This window comes from Filicampus tigris, chromosome 1, assembly GCF_054856515.1.
Source record: "Filicampus tigris isolate MCC_2025a chromosome 1, RoL_Ftig_1.0, whole genome shotgun sequence".
Classification (NCBI taxonomy): domain Eukaryota; kingdom Metazoa; phylum Chordata; class Actinopteri; order Syngnathiformes; family Syngnathidae; genus Filicampus; species Filicampus tigris.
The window spans coordinates 4,751,811-4,777,466 of record NC_141217.1 but is presented as its reverse complement, the minus strand read 5'-3'; the positions used below and the strand labels follow the sequence as shown (position 1 = coordinate 4,777,466).

At 43.8% G+C, this 25,656-nt stretch overlaps 2 long non-coding RNA genes and 1 other non-coding gene across 3 annotated transcripts; 1 reads left to right on the top strand and 2 right to left on the bottom strand.

The window, feature by feature from the left end:
* Positions 1-246: 246 nt before the first annotated feature.
* On the top strand, positions 247-4,941 carry LOC147152562 (uncharacterized). The gene is made up of 4 exons (XR_015088431.1): positions 247-297; positions 1,498-1,560; positions 1,655-1,763; positions 4,874-4,941. It is a non-coding gene; the product is annotated as an uncharacterized LOC147152562 (long non-coding RNA).
* LOC147152563 (uncharacterized) lies at positions 1,934-3,892 on the bottom strand. Its single transcript, XR_015088429.1, has 2 exons — positions 3,797-3,892; positions 1,934-3,694 (listed from the first exon to the last, which is right to left on the bottom strand). It is a non-coding gene; the product is annotated as an uncharacterized LOC147152563 (long non-coding RNA).
* Positions 4,942-12,401: 7,460 nt separating the features above from the next.
* trnak-cuu (transfer RNA lysine (anticodon CUU)) lies at positions 12,402-12,474 on the bottom strand. The gene has a single exon. It is a non-coding gene; the product is annotated as a tRNA-Lys (tRNA).
* Positions 12,475-25,656: the final 13,182 nt, after the last annotated feature.

The window sequence follows — 25,656 nt, the reverse complement described above, 5'->3', positions numbered from 1 at the left end:
ACTATATGTTATGGTCTGTGTTTTGAGTTTTGTCTTTAAGGTTAGTTTCATGCTTTTCCTTGTGTTCCTTTGTCTCTCATTATGTTCTCGTTAAGTTATTGAGTCCACCTGTCCTTGTCATCCCGGTCCCTTGTGTTAACCAACCAGCTTCCTCCTACCCTCTGTGTCTTGTCCAGGTGTTCGTCGTTGTATCGTTAACTTGTTTGTATTTAGTTGCCAGCTTTCTTTCAGCCCTAGTTGGTTTGTCTGTTCTGTCCTGTCCTGTCTTAAGCCCTCTCGTCACTGTTCAAAGTCAAGGTCAGTCTAGTCCTAATGTTTGTTTAGTTGTTTTGTTCCTTTTTTGGGTCTTCAACATTTTTGTTAGTTTAGTATTATCCCAGCACCTTGTTTGCCTTTTTAGATTAAATACTTTATATTGCACGCGATTTTTGCCTCCTGCGTTTGGGTGCTCCTCCACGAAAACCTTAACACTATAAACAGTGAATGAGGTGTGAGGGGATAAGGTCGGACATTCGGACACAGCCACTCTCAATCTCCTTTAGAGAACAGGAGCATCATCCATCAAACACCACAGTTGCCACAGTGATGGCAGAAGAGCAACCATGGGTGGGTGGGTGGTTGGGGGTGCCCATGCCCGGCAGCGATCACTTTCAAGGGGATCTCATTGGCCTCTCCACGGCTACCCACAATCTTTTGCTGGCTTACTCCGACTTAACACCCCTCCACTTCCCCTACTGTATCCCAGTACCATGCCAAGATGGCATCATTTGCATTCATTTTGACATTTGTGTGTGTGTATGCTGAGAGACTATAGGACACATGACGCATTGTGTTTGTGTATACATGTGTATTGTAAGTACATACTGTACATACAATATATCTTTACAGTGGTGGGTGAGTTGAAGCCTATATTGTAGCGGACTTTAGATGAGACGCAGGGCATATATAAAGTTGAAATATAGGGACTGGGCTGGCCTGAAAATCAACATATGCCCATTCAATGGATTTGAAAAAAATGACAACAATTATTCCCCCCCACTGCCCCTACCCTCAAAAAAGTGTGAATATATATAAAAAAAATTGAAAGAAATTGAGAAAAATATCTGCGAATACTCAAATCCGCATTATGCCACTAGTATACAGGAGTCAGCTGCATACCTTATCCTGTCAAAGGTCATGGGTGTGCTGGAGCCTATCCCAGCTGTCTTTGGCCGATAGGTGGAGTACACCCTGAACCAGTTGCCAGCCAATTGCAGAGCACAAATAGACAACCATTCACACATTCACAACTGCGGACAATCTAAATTCCTCAATAAACCTACCATGCATTTTTTCAAATTGTGGGAAGCAACCTGTTGTGAATTAGCCATAGAATAGATTTAAACATTTTGCTATTGGTCTTTACTGTAAATCGCTGAATGGATTAGGCATGATTACCGAATGGGCATTTAACTAAATGTTGCCAGTTCGTCATCTGTCATTCTGTTATTTTTCAAGCCAAACTGAATTGTCGTCGTCAGTTGGTCAGTCCGTACCCCCACCTCCACCCCACAAAAAAAGGTCAGTAATAGTAGTATTGTAGTACGTAGTATGGATGGTAATTGTTTTCAGGGATGGACCAAATTGACCATACTCGTTCTACCTGAATCCCCAGATGAACTGGATGATATTTTGCTGGATTGAAAGGCCCACCACAAAGAAGGCGAGAGGGGTTTTCGGTCCGGGTTCCTGCGGTAGTGTCGTCAGATGGTGTCCAGTTTCAGGTAGCTCAACTGTTCACAGAACATGAGTGGCCAGGGAAGCTGTGCGCCACACTGGGACACAACAGGATCAGTTAAATCCCTGGCATTCCTCGCATAGTCTCTTTGAAGGGAAAACAGATAGATAGGGGTTAACACTTACCTCTGCCACCCCACCCTATCGTCAGACACTATCAACTCTAAATAGATTTTATTTCAATGTGCATTTTGCATTTGTAGACAATAGCACCTTATTGTTAGAACTGCTACTCTATTAAAGTCATTGTCATTCATAGCTCATACAATTAAGAAAAAGTGCCAAAAGTAGTAAGTCAGAACTGTTTTTTTTCTTTTTGCCTAGCTTGCGCGGCTGAAAAGACAACAAAAAACATGGAAAACACGGAATGGAGTTTCAGTACTAAGGACATTCCAGTGGACCAGATTGAAATTGGATGATGAACTTTAACTAGGGCTCACTCTTCCTTACAGTATGACGTGAAGGAAATCAATGTATTGATTTATGATCATTATATAATTAATTAATTAGTGTCAGTGCTTTAAAGTGATAGTCAACTCAAAAATATTTTTTTCCAAGAATATGTTCTATGCAGGCCCACTAGTTGAAACAAGGCATTCTGATAAATATTGTGTTTGCAGAATAAGAGTTAATCCACCCGTTTTTAGCCATCTCGCGGGGGTGGCCATTTTGTCACTTCTGTCAATTGAAAATGACATCACAGATGCTCAGGGCTCAGATAACGGCCAATTATGGCTCAGCTTCAGAAAACAGGTGAGCTGTGATTGGTTGTTACCTGAGCCCTGAGCAACTCTGATGTCATTTTCAAATGTTTGATTTTCCTTTTTTTATTTCTGAAAGGAAAACAAAAACTGAATACAGCACGAGAAAGAAATCGTAGATATGTTTTGGATTCAGAACAGTCAGAGGGCAGCCACAGGCCTTGCGCCACCGTAGCAGAATCGTAGGGAGGCCGCAGAGCTTGCGCTCCCGCAGCAGTCAGGGAGCAGCCGCGAGCCTTGCGCTGCAATAGCAGAAATGGAGGGATGCCGCAGAGCTTGCGCCCCCATAGCAGAATCCGAGGGCAGATGTAGAGCTTACACCGCTGGAGCAGGGTTGGAGCCTGGTGGTGCCGAGGAGCCGGGACAGGGGCCTGCATTTGCCGAGACACTGGGAAGGGGGCTTGGCACTGCCGAGGAGCCGGCATGGGAGCCTGTAGGTGCCGGCACGGTGTTCTGCCACCATAGAGGCTGGGAAGCACAAGAGACACAAGGTACTGGGAGTACAGATAGTGAGGAAGGTAAACTAGAAGAAACGGGATGAACGGGACGAGGTGAAGTATGCAGTAAATGAGGTGACCAAAATGGCGGGAAGTGAAGTAGCTTGGGCATAGGTTCGGAATGATGTGACTTGGAAAATACTGAATTAGGGGAGGAACCAGAATCTCTACTCGGGCGCCTACGTTGGCCACCCCGCGGGGGTCTCCTGTAAATGGGCAACCGGGCGCCCAAGCCAGTGTCTGATGGGAAGGGTTCTGGGGTGGATACTAAGGGATCATCAATGGAAAAATTAGACAAAAACGGACTAGGGCTTGAATAATGACTGGGGAAGGGACTGGGAAAACCAAAATCAATGTCGGAATCGGAATCAGAAAGGAGGTTACCCAAATCGTGGCCATCTTCACAGCCAGTAAAATTGGGAGTCCAAAAACAAAACAATGCATGGTAAACCAGAAGTGGAACCTCTGGAACGTGAACAACTAGGACAAGTAGATGGCAAACATGAGGGAGCTTACATGAAGGGTGTGGGCGTGGTCAGCAGGCTGAGCGCAGTTGGAGGCAGACAGGGACTTGCGACGGCCTGGGCGACCCAGTGTGGAGGAGCGACACGCGAGGTCCCAGTGAAAAGGCGAAGCAGGACCCGGTGAGACAATCGCTCCCTGATTGGAGGTGGAAGGATGGTTAGGAGCAGGTGGTGATGTGACATGACACGGAAGTTGAAAAGTAAAAAGTCTTTATCAAGGAAAATACAAAGTACCTACAGAGAGCTGGACTGGAAGAGAGTTTCCATTCTCACTCAAGAAGGTTTTGACATACTGAAATCCTCACTCAAAGAAGGTTTTAACATTCTTTTAAAAGGAAAAATAGAACCACACATGTTCAAGTCATTTTTGTAATTGTTCCACAAATTTATACCTTTAACAGAAACACATCTTTGCTTTAAGTTAGTCCTTGTCTTGTGTTTTTTTTGAGGACAATAGTAGTTCCCTTCAAATCCTAATCTCTCGATTTTAAAATAGAATAAATGATTATGTACCTTATACATTATTTGTGCAGTATGGAGTTCGATTAAATCATAGAATTTCAAAGAATTTAGTTTAATAAACAAGGAATTTGTTGGCTCTCTATATTTACCTCGATTAATCATTCTTATTGAAGATAGGATAAGTATTTGGTTCATATGTATTTCCCCAAAGCTCAATACCATATGTCGTATAAGGAATTAATACGGAGCTATAAATTATATACAATGCTTTATTATTCAGGACATCCTTTGTTTTACAAAGAATAGCTATAACTTTCGACATTTTTGTTTTATATGTGGCTTCCAACAGATTTGGCTTCAGTGATCAAGCAAGGAGTAATTTTTAAGAAAATATTTCAACCAATTTACCTGAAGTACATTGTTTGAAGAGGCGAAGCCCAAGAGTTCTCCCGTTCTTACAAGCATTCATTACAACTGATTTTCTTCGGATGGATGGGTGGATGTGTGATTGTCCAAAACCAGGGAGGAAGCTGGATAAATAAATCTGAAGATTCCCTCGGAGGAACAGGATGACTCAGTGACGGGTCTCTCATTAACCGCATGTTAAATCTAGCTTCAGCTTTTTAAATTCAGGAATCAAGATTCAGAAAACATCTGTCTTCCTGATCTGTGGTTATTCTAATACCCAAAGAAGTAACCCTCTTCTTCACAAAAGAATTATCGAAAGATGTTATGTCATAAATCAAATTACCGCTAGATTTAAGCCTAAACTTTATGCTTTGGAGAAAATTGTGTTTTTGCCAATCACTTGACATTTTTTTTCTTTTCTTTCCTTTTTTTTGAAATAATGCAGTTTCATCATCTGCCAGCTGACTGAGAATGATCGTTTTCCCAGATGCCCTCAAGATCACATGATTTTATTTAAAGACAATATTGTGCAAACCACAAGAAAATATATATTGAGCAAGGCATCCCTGTCTTATACCTCTCTGCTGGTTGAATCTCTGTGTTACACCATCACATAACTTATAGAACATGTAATTGCAAAAGTAGTTCCCAAATCCAACCTCAAGACAAATGTATGCTCTACCGTATAGAAAGCTTTACAGAAATCCAGGAATATTACAAGGCTTTCATCTTCAATAAGATAAAAATAATCAAAGAGGCCTACAACAATTCTTAGGGTGTTCTCTTTATTCATGAATCCTGATTGGTTTTCCTCAATAATTGTGTCGAACACTTTTTAAAATCGCTTTGCAAAGATCAAGCAGCCAATTTGTAATCAAATTTGTTGAGAAGAGCTATAAGCCTCCAATTATCAATGCGAAGCGGATATCCCCCCAGGTTTTAGAATTAGGTTGATTAGACCCTAAGACGGGCTAGCTGCAAGTTTTCCTTTTGCAATGCTTTCTGCAACGGTATGGAATTAAAAAAAAAAAAGGTGACAAGCTTCAGCAAATTCCTTGTAGAATTCGGCACCAATACCGTCCCCGGTGATCTATATGCAATGGACTCTAGCACCTCTTGCTGGATGATTGGGAAATTGCATAACATTTTTCTTCTTGAGTGATCGTTCTCTCTGGCAGAGTTAATATGCGTGAAAAATGATACCATCGCATCGTGGTCCAATTTTTACAGAGAGAAGAAAAGTACGAATACCAAAATTCAGAAATGTTTCTCTTTTTCTTAGTAACAGCTCTATTAATGTTAAGCTCAAATATATAATTGTTTTTGGTTTGCGATTTTTCCAATTTAAAAAGTATGATGTCATCTGTTCACCTTTTTTCAGACAGTGTTCCGTAACGTTTCATCTCCATCCTAAATTCCACAAACGCTAACCGTATTTCTGTTTTGGTGTTTCTATATCAAAGCGGGATTGAAAAAACAAGTTGTTTTTCTATTTTTAATACCTGTTTCCAAATGTAATATTCAAATGACCAAAAGTGACACGGACATTAATCACTTTGCACCCAAGAGCACAAAACGCAGAAATATGCACTTGTTATGTACACTTATCATTGTCTTGAGACAAAATGTAATTGTAGCTTCAGTAAAAGTGGTTCCTAAATATGCAACTCTTTTACTGTACTTACAGTAATACTAAAATTTCTTTGATATACAGTAAAAAAAATATTCACTTTGCTTAAACAATCTTCGAAAAATATGGTTTTCAAATGTTCAAATAATTAACAAGGGTGGCACGGTGGACGACTGGTTCACACATCTGCCTCACACTGCAGCGGCCATGGGTTCGAATCCGGCCCTGGCCTTCCTGTGTGCAGTTTGCATGCTCTCCCCGTGCCTGCGTAGGTTTTCTCTGGGTACTACGGTTCTCATAAAAATGTGATGCTTCATTTCATGTTTTCCTTAAAAACAAAAAGGTGTTGGTTTAACCAATATTGATGGCCCCAATTCTTGTACTGTTGACTTGAATGACCTCACACAGATCATTTTTAAGTGATGGTTATTAACAGCGCTTTTACGTAAGTAAAGATCACAACTTGATTACAGGGTTAGGGTTGATCACAACGTGAGGCCATTGCAAACTTTCCAAATGATAAAAAAAAAAGAAAAGTCCGATACATCGATCGCCACTGGAGGGCAGTATATTTCTTGCTTTCCTCCTGGCTTCCCTGTAACATCTCCTTTATTGGTCATAGTCATACTGTATCAAACTTAAAATGGACAATATCACATTATAATCCACCTGTTGTAGACAGGACCCATGTAGGTCTGCAGTGTTTTTGTTGTGTTTTTGTTTTCTAAATAAAGCTCACTACTTATTATAACCAAACAAAATAGTCACAAAAAGTACATACAGTGTAGTGAAAAAATTAGGATCTTGTCTCAATTTTGCAAGCTAAACTCAAATTCAATTTGAACTATAAGGTTTGCACGTGGCGGCACAGTGGCCGAATGGTTAGCACGTCCGCCTGACAGTGCAGAGGTCGTGAGTTCAGTGTGGGGTTTGCATGTTCTCCCCGTGCATGCGTGGGTTTTCTCTGGGTACTCCGGTTTCCTCCCACATTCCAAAAACATGCATGGTATAGGATAATTGGACACTTTAAATTGCCCCTATGTGTGATTGTGAGTGTGAATGTTTGTTTGTCTATGTGTGCCCTGCGATTGGCTGGCAACCAGTTCAGGGTGTACCCCGCCCACTGCCCGCAGCCAGCTGGGATAGGCTCCAGCACGCCCGCGACCTTTGAGAGGATATGCGGATAGTATAATGGATGGATGGGTGGTTTGTATGTGCTAATAAAGAGCACAGACATGCTCATGCAAACAGATGTGGGTAGCGGCCCTACTAACCAGGCGCACTCAGGATTGCATCTGTCAAACATGCAAAAGGCATTCTGGGAGGATTTTGCATGGGTGTTGTGAGTAACTAATTTGATGTCTTTCAGGTTCAGGTGCAAACCAGCACCTCTTTAAATTTGGCGCCCTCCACCACTTCTATAGTTGTTGCCATCATGTCTTAAGAGTAAAAGATTGCATTCTTAATTTACGTGCATTGAAAATCTCACTTCATTACTGTTATTCATTCCGAAAGCTATATAACATATCGCTTTGGCGCCATCTGGTGGCATATTGGTACCAAGCATCTATATAGTGCTGAAGCGGGGAGCTTCCTTTAGTCAAGCCACACAGTATTGTTGTCTATTAAAAAGAGGTTATTTGCTGCCATTTCGTAGCATCTTTAGGCGCTCACTAATCGTGTTGGTGTCTGTATCATTTACAGATTTTTTCTATTCCATCTAGTGGAAGAGCATGTAATAGTTTTGGCCAATGTGTCAGTGGCATAGATAAGTGTTTCCCAACCCAACGTACGCCAAAATAAAAGCATGGTTTTGAAAGTAAGAGTCAGAAAAAATTAACCAAAACTCGACTGAAAATCAGAACAGGATGTTTAAAGAGGACTCATTCAATGGAGCTTCAGTTTTTTTGTGGTAAATGTTAAAAGAGTTATGTATAACAAAGGCATGTTTATTCATTTTTGCATTTAGATATGTTTTTTATTCATATAATTCATTTTCAAGGCAATGTATTGTTTATTTTTATGTTTAATTTGAGTTGAAAGAGAAGAAAACGCCTAAGAATTACATTTTCAAATGAAATTTACGAAGTCAAATGATTTTCATTTCATAATCATTTGTGTTATGGAATCATCAAGTACACATACTTGATCACAGTACGACATAAAGTTTGGGGGTACACAAGCCGAAAAATGTTGGAAACCACTGGCATAGATGGATGAACAAAGATATAATATTTGTAGTAAAAAAAAAAATGTTGGACTTTTAATTAAAATTTGGGGTCATTGCTGGTATAGTACAGCAGGAGTCTTCAATCCTGTTCCCCGAGGGCTGGTGTCCTGCCTGTTTTCCATCCCTCCCTGCTACAGATATTCACCAAAGGTCTGCAGAAGCTGGATAACGATCCTGATCATTTGAATCAGGTGTGTTTTGCAGCAGGGAAAGATGGAAAACAGTCAGGACACTTGAGCCAGGGTCCCTTGAGGACTGAGGTTGAGCACTCCTGCACTATACCATCTGTGTCATGTTCCACACCGCTTATCCTGTACAGCAGGGGTCTTCAATCCTGTTCCTCGAGGGCCGGTGTCCTGACTGTTTTCCATCTGTCCCTGCTACAGATAATCACCAAAGGTCTGCAGAAGCTGGCTAACGATCCTGATCATTTGAATCAGGTGTGTTTTGCAGCAGGGACAGATGGAAAACAGTCAGGACACCGGCCCTCGAGGAACAGGATTGAAGACCCCTGCTCTACAGGATAAGCGGTGTGGAACATGACACAGATGGTATAGTGCAGGAGTGCTCGACCTCAGTCCTCAAGGGCCGCTGTCCTACATGATCAGGATCGTTTTCAGGCTTCTTCACTGGTTGCTGGTGAGCTGATCATTTAAGTCAGGTGTATTGCAGGAGGTACACACGCGGTCCTCAAGGACTGGAGCTAGACATGCCTAATGTAGTGGTGCATTTGCTGATGTCGGTGCAGACGGCGTGGATTCAGTTCCCACTAGGTGACGACGTGAATGTGAGTGAGAATGGTTGTCAGTCTCTATATGTGCCCTGCGACTGACAGTCCACCTTCCATCCAAAGTCATCTGGGATAGGTTCCAGTAGCCCACTGATTAAGAGATATTAAAAACGGATAGATGGATTGAGAAAAATTTGTTAAATATTATTATTACAACGGCAGTGGTGCTCGGCTGCTCAATCATCCATTTCATGGGCTGAACCGTTCGAGTACATTGCTCAGGACATTCGTAGGCCCATTGTGATAAAACACTGCATTTGGTACTCTCTGGTCGTACTCAGCAAGCCTTCCAGCTTACATCAAGTATATGGCCAATATTCTCTTTCTCAACAACTGACTTGATTGTGAGACATTTGTTTCCTAGGTATTGTTTCCGAATGTGCCAGTAAGCGCTACACCTTCCCACATGGTGGTTTGGTTTTTCGTCCTCTAAACTGCATTTTGGGCACATTGCGGACGTAGCTCGGCCTATGATGTTTTTATACTTCTGCAGATTGCAATGTCCTGTAAGTCCTTGTACTACCAGATTCAGTTGAATACGACTCAAACTCAGGATGCGATTGCACAGTCGAAATGAAGGCCATCCATCGTTTTCCTTTGTTCTTTTGCAATCAGTACGTTTTTCCCACGCTGACCGGCAGCACTTTATGCTCCCGTCCTGCAGAGCATAGGCACAGCTGGCATACGGGATATATTTTTGTTTGATTTGTTAAATATACCTGATGCATACACGTCACACAAACTGATTCTACTGCTAAAAAAAATAAAGGCATCCTTACCAGATGCCCGTGCCACCTCAACTCGCTCATCAACCTTGGGGTGAAGCAGCTCGACTTTGAGGACCTCCTGGATGACCCAGATTCTCACCCAATCTTTAAGGTAGAGCCCGGACAACCTGTGGAGGAAACTCAATTTGGCCGTCATGCTCAAAATGAAAGTGGAAAAATCAGACCACAGGCTACGCCAATGATGGTGGAAATTCAAAGGCAATTCAAAATGAGGCTCAGTAGTGTGTGTGTGTGTAGGTGTGTGTGTGTGTCTTTCACATACCTGTAGCCCTCCCATATGTCTTGGCATGCTCCTGATGAGACGATGAATGTTCTTCTGTGGGATCTCGTCCCAGACTTGGATCAGTCAGCTCCTGGGCAGTTTGTGGAACAACATGGCAATGGTGGGTGGAATGAGATACGATTTCCCGGAGGTGCTTAATTGCATCCATTTCTGGGGAACAGGTAAGCCAGTCCACAGCGTCAATGCCTTTGTCCCGCTGGAAATGCTGAGGTCAAACATTGTCAAGCATCATTAGGAGCCAAGGGCCCACTGTGGCTCTGAGGATCACGTTCTGGCAACTAATGGCAGTCAGGATGCCTCTGGCCAGCACATGGAGCCAAGGGTATGCCTTCCCAGACCATCATTAATCAACCACTAAATCAATCATGCTGGATAATGTTGCAGGCTGCATATCATTTTCTATGATGTCTCTAGACCAGGCGTGCCCAAGTCTCGTCCTCGAGAGCCCCTATCCAGCCTGTTTTACATGTTTCCCTCCTCCAATACACCTGATTGAATTGATCAGCTCATCAGCAAACTTTGCAGAAGCCTGATAATGAGGCTGAACATTCGAATCAGAGGTGTTGGAGGAGGGAAACATGTAAATCAGGCTGTATGGGGAGGGGATCTCAAGGACCTGACTTGGACACCCCTGCTCTAGACTCTGTCACGTCTGTCACATGTGCTCAGTGTGAGCCTGTTCTTCGTGAAGAGCACGGGACATCAGTGGCGAATCTGCCAATCCTGTGATCACTGTTGCCACAGTTAGCTTGAAAAAGTAACTTACTTACTTTACTGGTTACTTGATTTTAAAAACAACTGAGTTAGATTACAAGATACTTTATTAATTACATTCAACAGATGCAGACAACCCCGCTTAACAATTACAACTGGTTTTGACAATACTTAATTTGAAGTACATTTTTTAACAGTGATGTTCAAGAATAACATTTCTTTTAAAATTAAACATAAAATAAAATCAACCTCTTCTGACTTAACTAACTTAACTATTTTTTAAGAGTCTTTATGGATTTCACTTAACATAAACAGGCTACTTGTCTTTCTAGACTTCACTTAGCATAAACATTTTTAAGGCAGCCTCTTTTTACCTGACATATTTAACTTTATATTGTCATGGCAAAACTTCACATTTATAATGTGTATTGATGATAAATCATCATCGTCCTAAAATAATGGCCTAAAGTATTTTTTTCATTTTTTTTTTTTTTTTTTTAGAAACATGAAAAACTGAAACAAATTCCAATTAGATTATATCTATTGATAATTTCATTTCAGGTGTAGAAATGAATTATCTGTGTAACTAAGAATGTATCCAATTTCAGGAGAGGTGGCCAGCATCCAGAGATATTTAATATCAAGTGTTTGTCGCTTGAAAACAAGACTCTATCTATTCTTATTTTTTATTCTTATATGCGCCGTCACACTCAGAGAAGGGAATGTACATTGTGAAGTCCCATAATAGTTAACTTCAAGCTGTAAACAATGTAATTCCCCTTTCTTATTTTATTCTATAATGTACAGTTGTTTGCTAAGTGTCTTTATCTCTGAATAGGGTCTCCTCCTGTATTTGATTAATTGTTAATTAATTTTGTTCCAAGTATATGCATGATTGAAAAAATATTTGACTCCTATTCATCCATCCATCCATCCATTATCTGTACCGCTTATCCTCACAAGGGTCGCGGGGCGTGCTGGAGCCTATCCCAGCTGTCTTTGGGCAGGAGGCAGGGGACACCCTGAATTGGTTGCCAGCCAATCGCAGGGCACGCAGAGACAAACATCCGCACTCACAATCACACCTAGGGGCAATTTAGATAGTCCAATCAACTTACCATGCATGTTTTTGGAATGTGGGAGGAAACCGGAGTACCCGGAGAAAACCCACGCAGGCACGGGGAGAACATGCAAACTCCACACAGGGAGGCCGGAGCCGGGATCGAACCCACGACCTCTGAACTGTGAGGCGGACGTGCTAACTAGTCGACCACCGTGCCGCCGATTCCTATTCAAGTGTTGTCAAATGTTATTCACTGCCGCACCCAAGAGGCAGTTAACCGTACTACCATTTGGTATTAAATGTAAAGTGTCAGAGAGACATCGGTGTGCATGTCTTCAGTCTTCAGTGTACATTGGTACTTTGTAAAAAATAATGACCCTGCAAAGTAATTGAAGTGTGATTGTTTTAAATGTAGATTTTCATTCGACAGTGTTATATAATGAAGAGCCAGATAATGTCACTAGTGGTTAGGAAATGCCCAACGTGGGGCTTGAACCCACAACCCTGAGATTAAGAGTCTCAAGCTCTGCCAATTGAGCTAGCCGGGCTCATGAAGCTAACCAAACTGTTATTTTCATTTGAATGAACAGAATGAAGAGCCAGAATACAATTGATTAAACAATGCCCAACGTGGGGCTCCACCAACCCACGGCCCTGAGATTGAGTGTCTCATGTTCTACCGACTGGGTTAGCTTGCTTTAGAAATTCATTGAAACAGATTTTCATTTGATAGTGTAACAGAATGAAGAGAAAGCCAGAAACCCCCACAAGTGATTAAACAACGCCCAACATGTGGCTCAAACCCACAACCCTGAGATTGAGTCTCATGCTCTACCAACTGAGGTAGCGGTGCTCATAAATTTTGTTAAACTGAGATTTTCATTTGACAGTGTATCAGAATGAAAGCCAGATAATCCCACAAATGATGAAACAAGACCCAACATGCGGGTTGAACCCACAACCCTGAGATTAAGAGTCTCATGCTCCACCGACTGAGCTAGTTGGGCTCGGGAAATGTGTTAACCGCCGCCTTTCAGTCTGTCATGGCAGGATTCATGCACATGGACAAAGAAAACCTCCAACTGTTGTTAAATTAATGGCGGTTCTGATTACATCATCGTCCAATAAATAAAATGTGTTATGTGGTGTTTTTTGAGGCTTTGATCCAAGATATTACAGTCAAACTGACAATGATATACTACTGCCTAGAAATCTGTCATGTTTCACTTTGAGCCACACTTGGCAAACGATTGTTTCCAATCTCAGTTTCAGCCACGGCCCCATTTCTGCATGGTGAACAGTGAATCACAGGAACAGGCGCACTGATGCCATGGAAAGTACACAAAGGGAATTTCCAATGAGGACGCCGGCGCTGGACTGCACGCTTGGCACGTGGCTGCATCGTTGTAGTTTGGCCTCTCTTTTGCAGTGGAGCCCACACTACTGACCTACAAATACACGTGTGAGGTGAATGGGACCTACTGTAAGATGGAAATGTGTACCTTGCCACATTTACAGGGAATGTTCTACTCATACTCTCAGATCTAAATTTGGATTAGCAAGGATAAGTAAAAGCATTTTGTGCATGAGGGCCTTGTCTTAAATTGAGTCAGTAAATATGAACTCTGTAACTTTGTTCACCGGCTGTTTACAGCAATCAACGTGTATCAAGAAAATATCCTTAAGCGCAATGGATAAGTATCCAATTAAAGATTATGGTATACCGTATTACATGCTTTAATTTCTCAACTCTGATTGCTAAATCCCAGCAAGTCAAGGTTTGTCTAATCCAGTGGATCAAACAAGTTTTCCAATAATAAATCATTTTACATCTTTTACCATTGCTTTTGTGGGTTTCTTCGGTTAATTGAAGACTCTAAATTGTAATAGCTGCAAAGAGTGTGAATGGTTGTTGATTTATATCCATCCTGTGATTGACTGCTAACCAGTCAAGGGTGTACAGTGTACTTCGCCTCTTGTGCCAAAGTAAGATGGGATAGGCATTGCAGAGCATACTTGAAGACTCAACAACCCCAATCCACTGTAGAGACATGCACATGTGGTTGTTCGTACGCATACATTTGATTATGATGCATCGTTTACTTGACTTCAAGAAAAAAGAAAGTATGTTCCTTGCCAGGAGGAAAGCCCCGAGTCTGCAAGAGGATGAAGCATGTTTGTATTCCTCCCGGGAAGATTTGTTGGGCGGCACTTGGCCCATTTTGGTCTTAAATGAAGCACTTATTCGCTTTTTATTTTTGCTCTTTTCCAGCTCATTTGACATGCTGACAGGCCACCCCGTGCACCATTTAGGGGTGGGGTGGGTGGTGTGGGTTGTTTGCCAGTAGCTGCCAAGAGCTACGTGTATTAGTGTGCGTACTATAGTTCACCACACGTCTTGTTTGTTTCTTGTTCTGTTGTAGTTGGGTCCTGAATACATTAAGGAAGTGCTAATTGAAAATAAACCTCGTAAAGCTCTGAGGTCTGCAAACTCGGGTCGATTAGTGGAGGCCAGGTTTCCAAGCAAACACGGAGAAGCGGCATTTATCTATTATGCTGCACATGAATGCAATAAATTACCAACAGAAGTCAGCCCCAAGTATAAATACTTTTAAATACAGATTAAACATGCATTTTATACTTCACATTCACATTCGTTTCATTAAGAGCTTTTAAGTTTTTTTTTGTTTTTTTTTTAACTCATTCACTGCCAGACATTTTTAGACCCTCTATTACACTAATGTTTGAAAACATTTGAAAAAAATATAAATAGTTCCTGGGATTGAATGTCTGGACAGTGAAAAGAAAAATAAATATATCCTTGACAATGAATGAGTTAATTAATTTCAGAAACTTACTTTTTCTTTATTTTGTTTTAAATGTCTTGAAATCTTTTTTTTGTAAATATGTTTAAATATTGTCAATATATGTTCTTTCAGTAATTTTACTAAGCTATTTTTGGTCCCTTTTTTTTTTGCTTTATGTTTTCAACTGTTCTGTTTGTAAATGCTTTTGGGTGCTGTGTTTTGTTTGCGAGCTAATAATCCTCAGGTGCTGCTCGATATGTCCCAGTTGTTTGTACATTTTCCAAGAGGAAATAATGGAAATTAATTTCTTCCAGGGTAAACCTTTACGAACTGTACCAGCAATCTTTCAAGCAACAATTTAACATTCTTAGCTGTCATTCATTCTTCAGTTTCTGCAGCCAGGGCCATCCCTGGGCTTGAGCCCAGGTGCCTATGGAGATTGGGGGCCTATCAGAATTGAAAAAAAAAAAAAACTTTAGATTTTTCTGTCAATGATTTCTGTGCAACGCCGTGGCCCTAGAGAGGATAGCTTGCTGCTGCAGTACAAGAAGCCCGCTCTAGGGGGCCTATCGGAAGGCATCCATCGGCCAGGTGGGCCCTGACCCCGTCCATCAAGGACTGGTTCAGACGTTCAACCCCTCCATTTGCCTCTGGGTGGTAGAAAGACGTGCGGATGTGCTTGAAAGACTCCCCCCCCAAGGAAAGCGGCGAACTCGGCTGAAACAAACTGTGGGCCATTTTCCGTGGTGATGGCGTTCGAATGGCTCCACCGAGAAAACAGAGATGAGAGGAAGTCTATGACCACTCGGGTTGTGACAGACCCTGTGGCGACCACCTCTGGCCACTTAGAGTGGAGGTCATAAGCCACAAAAAGGAATCATTGGTGGTGTGGAACACCGTGAAGCTCTCCTCAGATGTCGAGCTGAATGTGCTCCCATGGTGCAGCAGGCCACTGTAAGGGCTGCAGGGGCGGTGGTGGACCAGTCTTCCCATTAACCAGGCAGGCCGTACAGTCCTTCACCATTGTTTCTATAACACAGGCGCCGTTCCAGCAGGTCAGCTCGTCTCGGACCCGGTGAAAAGGCACCAGCTCCTCCGGGACTTTTGCAGACCAGCCCTCCCGAATGTAGGTACGGAGCCAAGAAAGCACGGGGTCCTTTTCCGATGCCATTTGCAGGTCCTCCAAGGAGACTGAGGCCTGAAGTGGGCTGTGGAGCATGAGAATGAGCTCTGACTCTGTTGCGTCTGTGCATGGGTCAGACTTTGGGTCGGGGTTAGAACTATCGAGCACTATCGAGTGGCGCGGGAGAGCAGGTCCGCCACGATGTTTTCCTTCCCAGGAAACAGAGTGAACGGAGTGGTGAAGTCGTATGGCTGGAACCTCTCTGGTTTGCGACCCGATCCCGACGTGGCGAGCAGGGCAGTGAGGGCCTGGTGGTCGGTTCTCAGTGTGAAGTGACGTCCGTATAAATACATATGCCACCGCTCACATGCCCGGACGCAGGCCAGCGCTTCCCGCTTTCCCACTGAGTACTTCTGTTCAGCTGCGTTGAGTGACCGAGAAGCAAACACCACCGGGCGCTCCGTGCCCCCTTGGATCTGGGAGAGCACCGCCCCGACTGCTGTGTTAGATGCATCACACATGATGAATGTTGGGCTACTCAGGTCAAAGTATGCCAGCACCGGCGGCGAGGTGAGCTGGATCTTGAGTTGGCGGATAACAGCGGAGCAGGCCGGGGTCCATTCCCAAACAGCGTCCTGTTTCAGGAGCCCATGTAGCGGGGATGTCGTCGCGGCGTATTGGGGCAGAAAGCGTAGGTAGTACGCCGTCATCCCCAGAAAAGATGACAGTTTAGCTGGGCACGACGGCTCTTACAGGCACAGGATAGCCTCCACATTGGACTGTAATGGGCAGAGGCCAGCGGCGGTCAGCCGGAACCCCGCAAACTCGATGGTTGTGGCGGCAAAAGTGCATTTCTCTTCGTTCAGAGTGAGGCCGTGATCGCAGAGGGCGTCCATCACCCTCGCCAATCGCCCGTCAAGGATGGCTGGTGTTGCCCCGTGGACCACAATGTCATCCAAGAAGACGACCACGCCCGGGATGCCTGCAAAAATCGTTGACATGATTTTTTGAAAGCAACTCCGGGCCGAGTTGAGTCCGAAGGGCATCCGGGTGTAGCGGAACACCCCGGCATGTGTCACAAAAGCTGTCAGGTTACGACTGTCCGGGTGTAAAGGAACCTGCAGGTAGCCTTGGCTAGGGTCAATCTTTGTGAAGATAGATGAGCCGTAGAACTGTGCGGACAACTCCACCACCGTGGGCAGCGGGTACCCGTCCGGGATCACTGCCTTATTCACCGCTTTGAGGTTGATGCACAGACGCAGCCCCCCAGACTTCTTCACCACCACCACCAGGTTCGAAATCCAGGGAGAGGCATCGATGCGCTCAATAATGCCTGCATCGGAGAACCTCTGCAGCTCGGCCGTTTACTTGGTTGCGCAATTGGCTGATCGGGTTTTGGTGGCTACTGAATGGATGATCGTTGGCCGTGGCCTCCTCGGTGCGCGTTGTGGAGATGGGTTGTCTGATGCAGGGGAAGTGCAGCAGACGCGGGCGAAATGATTCTGCTTCCCACAGCGTTGACACTTCTGCCCCTTGGAGGGGAAATTCGGGGCCCCCCTTTGATGTGATGGTGAGCCACAGTTACTACAGGCTGTGCGTGCTGTAGTCCCTTGGCGTGCTGTAAAGTTCACTTCCAGGTTGTCCTCGGAATAGCCGGAGTCTGAAACCTCCGTGTGCCGCGCCACTGTTGGTGCAAGTACAACGGGCCTGGGGGCAAGGACACTAGAGGCGGGCGCTAGCTGCGACGACAGAGCTGCTGCTGACTCCAGCTGGAATGCCATATCCAGTGCTTGGACAGAGTGAGGTCATCTGGCATTGTTAGCAACTTCTCCCTGAGCTCCGGGTTATTCACGTGTTCAGCCAGCTGGTCGCGTATAAATTCGTCTTCCAGTGCGCCAAATTTACATAGGCCGGCTAGCCCCTTCAAATCAGCCACGTAGTGATGAACAGACTCACCCGCCCGCTGCTTCCGTTGGCGGAAAACAATTCACCATAGGATGACATTTTGAGGGGCCGAAAAATGTCCTTTTAGTAATTCGACACAGTTGACGTATGTAGGAGCAGTGCCGAGTGTTCTGAAAATCCATTGTCCCTCGCTACCTAGCGAGTGTATCAGTAGGGCTTTCCTCCAAATGTCACTAGCGTCTGAAAGCCCGGCAGCTATTATGAACGCTTCAAATGACTCCAGCCAACGAACCCATGGAATTGGCGGGTCTCCCAGCAGGGCGAGGAACGGAGGAAGAGGTGCAAGAAGGGAATCCATAATCCTCGTCGCCAATGTTGTGTAGGAATAACTCACGGACAACGGTGAGGTAAGCACATTTATTTTGCTCCCGCTAAGGTCACATCACACAGACACTTCTCCCGGGGTCCTCCAACACACACGACACCTCACAGGGCTGTCCTTACTTATGCCTGTACATAACAGGTGTGCCCTTAGTTACAAATTACAAAGTTTGGGTTATGGGCCGTGTGGACTTAGAATTGCAGGGCTTTAAGCTTTTAGACAGGAATACTAGGAGGATCAACCAGGCTGCCCCAGATGTTGTGATGTTGCGATGTTGTAATCGGCTCCATCTGAAAAGGAAGGTACGCATAACTGCTGTCTGTCGTCTGATTGCACTGTTTTTTTTACTTTTTGACATTGCCCTAACGACCACATCTGGAATCGGGAGCCAGTTAATCTGGAAGCCGGTTGAACCGTAATACTGGGTTTACCATCTTGATATCTAAAGACAACGGTCTCGAACGGGTTTTAGATTGGACACTGATTTTAAATTGGACCAGCAAATCAGTGCTGTTGTTCGGTCCATCATCTTTCATCTTAGACAGCTGGCTAAAGTAAAGCCCCTCCTTTTTCAACAGCATTTAGAAAGAATAATCCATGCCTTTGTTACATCTCGGCTAGATTACTGTAATGCACTTTATTTTGGAGTCGCCCAGTCCTCTCTCAAGCGTCTCCAGTTGGTCCAAAATGCTGCTGCTCGCCTCCTAACTGGAGCTTGGAAGAGGGAGCACATAACTCCAATCCTGGCCTCCCTTCACTGGCTCCCAGTGCATTTTAGGGCTCATTTTAAGACGGATCTATTTGTCTACAAATTCTTGAATGGCCTCACCCTGGCATACCTCTCTGAGCTTCTCCACCCCTACGCACTTTCCCGGTACCTCAGGTCTGCGGACCAGGCTTTACTGGAGGTGCCGAGGACTAAGCGGAGCATCAGAGGGGATCGAGCCTTTCCTCTGGAATGACCTCCCTTTAAATGTTCGGCAAGCCCCCGTCTGTCCATTTTTAAATCCCTTTTGAAGACACATTTCTATTCTTTGGCTTTTAACCCGACGTGAAACTGACACTTTTCTGCTGTTTTCCGGTGTCTACTCTATATAATAATTTGTGTTTTACTTTGTTGCTTTCACTGTCTTTGTTGTTGTATTGTTGCTAATTTGTTAATGTAAAGTGCTTTGTTACAGAGGTAACTGTTATGAAATGCGCCATTTTAAATAAAGTTGTATTGTAAGGCCACATGCAGCTAATTATAGCAACGAAGATGCTAATGTAGCGAGCCATTGAAAAGCTCTTTGCCAAACTAAACTCAAGAACAGCCCACGTATGAACAAGTCTGCAATGACCCATCACACAAACCACTGTGCAGGACTGTTTGGTGGAGGATTTGGACAAATGTATTCCTATAACCGCAGATCACTGGACCTCAACTTGCAACCATGGTTATTTGGGGGTGACTGGACACTTTATTGATGGTGAGTGGAACTTCAACTCATTTTGCACTGACAACAGAAACCAGGGACTTGGCTGGTAAATATGAAAAACCGTTCCTCAAGGTGGCAATTGACTGGGTAATTGAAAAAAAGATACCCACCATTAATACAGACACATACATAAACAATGGGGGGCTTTGGGGCTTTTATCCGCAATATTTAAATTAGATTAAAAATAGATTAATTAGATCAATTAATTACAGATCATAATCTCTCAATTGTTTTAAATCTCTTGACAGCACTAATTAAAATAACAATATAATGTAATACAGTAATATATTTAGTAATAAAGGGTTAGGTTCAGCAAGAGGTGGATTTTTTTTCTTAAACGTCATAGCTATAAATTACAACGCATGGTAAAATCTGTATTGCCCACGTTTTTAATAGGTCAAACTTAAAAACAAAAAATGAAAATATCTCATAAACCTAATGTGCTAGAAAGAAGTACAGACATTTTTTTCAAATCAGCGTTCATAATATATTGGGGACACATAAAGCCATCTATGATTGAAATTAGCTTTTGGCCAGTGTTATTGTTGACTTTTTTTATTGTACTGAGCAGCCTGGACAGAGATAGATGTGTTTGCCGTTTCGCTATGGTGCTAGTTTGATTTCCGGTTCTATGATCGTCATTCTCGTTTCCACTTTGTTTGACAAACACAAAAAGCCAAAGACAAACTTGTGCACTTTATGGTCCTTTGGACATGCCGAGCATGGTGTCGTAATGACAAGACAGCGGTTTGAACTTTGATTTACCTTCCAGAAATGTTTGGCTGCATTGTGACCGGAGTATTCAAAGTAAAAAGCTCCAATGGATGGTCACTCAAGTGTCAACATGATCACAACTTGTAACACAAAAATGTAATTGCTGTCACAAAATGTAATTGCTGAGAGCTAAATTATACGTTATCACTTCTTTTAGCTGCAGGAACAGGAAAGAAGTGGAATGGTTAAACTTTGGCTATGGCAACCCATTTTGGTTGTTGCCAACATTTATTGTGAGTAATCTAAGTGCAGCGTTTGATGTAATGTGGACTTTTGCTTTCATAGTGCAAAGAATCGGTTAAAAATACTTAATAGGCCAAAAATGCTCCAGTTTTACTCTAAATTGTTCCTACTGGTATTGTGTGAAGTGTGCTAGCCTGTGGGTTAGGGATATTGTCTTCATCCCGTGACAACCACACTGCTGATCCTTTGCCAAGTAGGTCAGTCTTCCGAGCACCCAAAAACTCACGCAGAGCTGTATAGGAAGGGGAGGACGTGAATTAAACTAAAACATAGGCAAGGAGAAGCTGGTGGGCGTTCCAGATGTGTTTTTTTCATCCTTTTTCTGCAGTGAATGTCTCCCCACTTTTCCTTGAAAATCTGTTCACGTTTAGCAAAATTGAAAAAAGGAGGTCACGGGCCACAACGAGGCCGTCATACAAAAACAACTGGATATTGCTGAGATAGGCATTTCACTGTAGTGTGTAAGTAGAAATCCAACCAGCGTGAGTTGATGTGTAAGGCGATTTACTGTGTGTGTCTGCAAGCGCATCCACGTGCACACGTGCTCCTATCTAAACTGCTAGCAGACTTGTCCCATATGTGAAAGAGAGTTAAGCAGAGGGTGGTCAGAGTCTCAGAAAACTGTAGGGCATGATTGGACAAAATCGTTATAAACCATTTCTTTTGTGTTTACTGTATTGAGACATTGTGGCATAATGAGTTAAATGGCCTCTTAAAATACCGGTATGCGAACTCCACAATAATCTGGCAGCCAACTCAAATTCGGTTTCACAGCATCAATTGTTTTAATTTTTAAAATGACAAATCTCTGCAAAAATGAACATGGCCTACTTTTCAGGCTTCAGTGAAAAGATGTCAATGAAAGCAAATTAGAGGGTGGGTGGGTGATTAATACGGTTGGTTTCATACAGTGAACAATGTTAAAAAATCCGATTAAGTTCTTGATTGGATTGGACTGAACAATTCTGAGCTCACAAGAGCCAAAAAACAATTGAAGCAAAGTGATCAGAAGTTGTATCAATACAAATGCCATTCGTCATCTTCCACACCGCTTATCCTGTACAGGGCCGCATGGAGGTACTGGAGCCTATCCCAGCCGACTATGGGCGAAAGGCAGACCACACCCGGAACTGGTTGCCAGCCAGTCGCAGGATACACACAGACACTGTCACTGAGCGGGAACCGATCCCACGCTGCCCGCACACAACTCAGGCGTGTGTACCACTACACTATCAGCGACTGTCAATACAAATGCTTAAAGACAAAGTCAACCCAAACATATTTTTTTTTCAAGATGTTCTATGACCACTAGTTGAAACAAGGCATTCTGATAAATATTGCGTTTCTGGAATAAGAATTAGCCCACCCGTTTTTAGCCATCTCTGGGAGGGGCCAATTTGTCGACCGTTGACTGAAAATGACATCACAACTGCTCAGGGCTCAAGTAACGACCAATCACGGCTGACCTGTTTTCTGAAGCTGAGCCGTGATTGGTCCTTACCTGAGCCCTGAGCAACTGTGATGTCATTTTCAGTCGACAGAAGTGACAAAATGGCCGTCCCCCGATATACAATACAAATTTATTTATATAGAGCATTTCATAACAGCTAGAGCTGTGACAAAGCACTTTACAAACAATACAATACATAAAAAAATAAAATAAAGGGCTGTGATACACATATTAATTAATTAAATATTATAACCTTGATTTAAAAGCATTTACACTTAGGGCTGACTTCACTTTTGTTGGTATCTTATTCCATTTCTGTGCAGCATAACAACTAAATGCATCGTCACCATATTTACTTTTTGAACTCTGGGCTCCACTAATTGACCCAAGTCTACAGATCTCAGAATCCTTCTGGGTTTATATTCAAACAACATTTCTTTCATGTATCCAGGACTCAAACCATTCTGTGATTTATAGACAAGTAGCAAAATTTTAAAATGTATTCTACATCTGATAGGGGGACAGTGTAAAGCCTTTAAGGCTAGCGCAATAAAAGCATGGATACGTTCCTCCTGGTCTGCTTGGAGCGTGCAAACCCTTCAGTCTGGACATGATTTTTAGCTGGTAAAAGGCTGTTTAAGTCACTGATTTGACATGATTACTGGTCAGGGTCTGAGTCTATCAAGACACCGAGATTTTGGACTTGGGGCCATTTTGATAGACTTGCACCCGTGTGGTTGGCGTAAAAACAAGCATTTCATTTTCGTGCCAGAGAAAGTCTAGTCAAGCTTGTTGGGGTCGTGTTGTGCCTCTCTGGGCATTCCGGTGCATGGAGTTGCCTCACCCCCAACTCATCTGCCAATTTGGCATTTCATTTATAAACATGTCACCAGTGTGGGACAATCCCTCTGAATCATTGTAGAAATAATTTCATTGAGCAAAGTATAATACGGGGCGGCACGGTGTAAGACTGGTTAGCACGTCCGCCTCACAGTTCAGAGGTCGTGGGTTCGATCCCGGCCCCGGCCTCCCTGTGTGGAGTTTGCATGTTCTCCCCGTGACTGCGTGGGTTTTCTCCGGGTACTCCGGTTTCCTCCCACATTCCAAAAACATGCATGGTAAGTTGATTGGACTCTCTAAATTGCCCCTAGGTGTGATTGTGAGTGCGGATGTTTGTCTCTGTGTGCCCTGCGATTGGCTGGCAACCAATTCAGGGTGTCCCCCGCCTACTGCCCGAAGACTGTTGGGATAGGCTCCAGCACTCCCCGCGACCCCTGTGAGGAGAAGCGGTATAGATAATGGATGGCTGGAAATTATAATACAGTAATTTTCATCTTAAAAGTATTTTAAAATGCACTCCGTTACTATTAGGAGGTAGGGGGTTCACACATGGACCCGGTTGTGCAGGTGCTCCAATTGCCCACGTCACATGCACGGCTGACACTACATCATCCGCAAGGGAAGATTTCGCAATTTACGTGATAATGTCATGCACGGACTCCAGTGAGTCTATTTCTGCTTCCGCAATGACATACACCGCATGTGCTTCAACTGCCCTGATTTTAATGCAAACGAAGGCTGCCTATAGCATTGAGTGGGAAAGACTACATTCCATCCCACAACTGCACACAAACGCGCAAACGCCCTGTTATGCCCAATTCTACCTGTGCGAAATCCCAAAAGAAAGAAAACCACCCATGCGCACTCTTAAGGCCTAGATCAAAACGATGTTGGCCAACAGTGACAGACGCTTACCGCCTGTGGCGTCCGGCCGGCTGTCGGTACGTCATGCTGGAAAAACACACCGCAACGACAGACAGCAACGCTTGACCATTAAAGTACCTTCTGCGCATGCTTAAGATGTAATACCCTTCCATACCATACCGGCGGTGGCAGTCACCAATTCTCATGGTTAGCAAACTTCAACCGGAAAGCTGTTGGCCGGGGGCGGATTATAAAACGTAAACAATGCATTCAGCTCTATTCTTCGCTCACGATGAACTCCCACGCAAAGTAAACCATCATGTCCTTGACATGGTATTGTGAAATATCTAAATTGCCAACCCTCGCTCTTGTACTTGTAAGAAGATTGAGGCAGCGAAGACGTGCTCACTGTTTGTTCACATTTGTCACTTCCCATTGATGCTCTGAGCGCTGATTTGCTAGCTAACAGCCAATCAGAGTGACCAAATGTCACAACTGGCGACGTCAATTCAACATGCGTAAAGACGTCTTACTGACTAGTTACGACACTGCGACAGTGGTCAATACACCAATCAGACAGCGCTTAAAGACGCCACGACGCTTCACGACCTCCGACGTCGGTTTGGTCTCTCTAGGCCTTTAGACTGCGCTTTGCGTTTGACTTACGCTGGGAACAAAAATAGGGCCCTTGGTCTTTGGTTTCTCAAGACAGTGACTCCAAGTATCTAACAGCAATCCTCTTTTTTATTGCTGAAAAGAATTACCTTCATTTTGTTTTGTTTTGCCTGCGACTGGCTGGCAACTAATTCAGGGTGTCCCCCGCCTACTGCCCGAAGACTGCTGGGATAGGCTCCAGCACTCCCCGCGACCCTTGTGAGGAGAAGCGGTATAGATAATGGATGGATGTATGTTTTGTTTTGCTGAAGGAAATTGTGGTTCATGCAAGTTGTGAATTTGCTCTAGACCGTGACACATTGAACTGCTGCCATTTGGGGACAATGATGAATATAGCAGTGTGGCATTCTGAAGTATTTGACCCAAAGGTAACATATACAGAAGGAACAAAAGGGGTCCAAGGACTGACCCTTGAAGGACCCCACATGTCATGGCCATTTGGTTAGATTGAAAACTTGGGGGCCGTGTTATTACAGGAACATGAAGGCGAGCTGCGGCCGATTGCCTTCTGTTCCCGTACCCTCACCGATGCGGAGAAAAGGTACGCGCAAATCGAGAAGGAGTGTTTGGCATAAATTTGGGCCTTTGACCGGTTTGTCAGGTAAGGGTTATGTTCGGTTGCAAACAGACCACAAGCCATTAGTGCCACATATGATCTAGACAAATCTCCAATACGGTGCCAAAGATTATTGATGTGCCTCATGAGATTTAATGTTATTGCTGAACATATTCCTGGCAAACAGCTGGCAGTAGCAGATGCCCTATCAAGACATCCACTGAAGGAAGTTGACGAGTCGGATTTGGATAAGCAGGTTGGAGCTTACGTAAATGTCGTGGTGAAGAGACAACCCATCAAGTCGGCGAAACTTGAGAAACTACGTAGAGCTACTCAAATTGATGCGGAACTGCAAAAAGTGATTATGTACATTAGGAATGGATGGTCGAATAGATTCCTCGCCCCTGCCCACAAAGTCAGGGCACATCTGTCAGAACTTGATGGTCTGGTGTTGTACCAAGATTTCCTTGTGATCCCCACGGCACTCAGATCAGATGTTCTCGACCAACTACACGAGGGAGATCAGAGGCTGACTAAGTGTAGAGAGCGAGCTAGAGCGACAATTTGGTGCACAGGTATAGGAGCTCAAATTACTAAGAAAGTGACATCATGTAGCTTCTGCACTGAGCACAA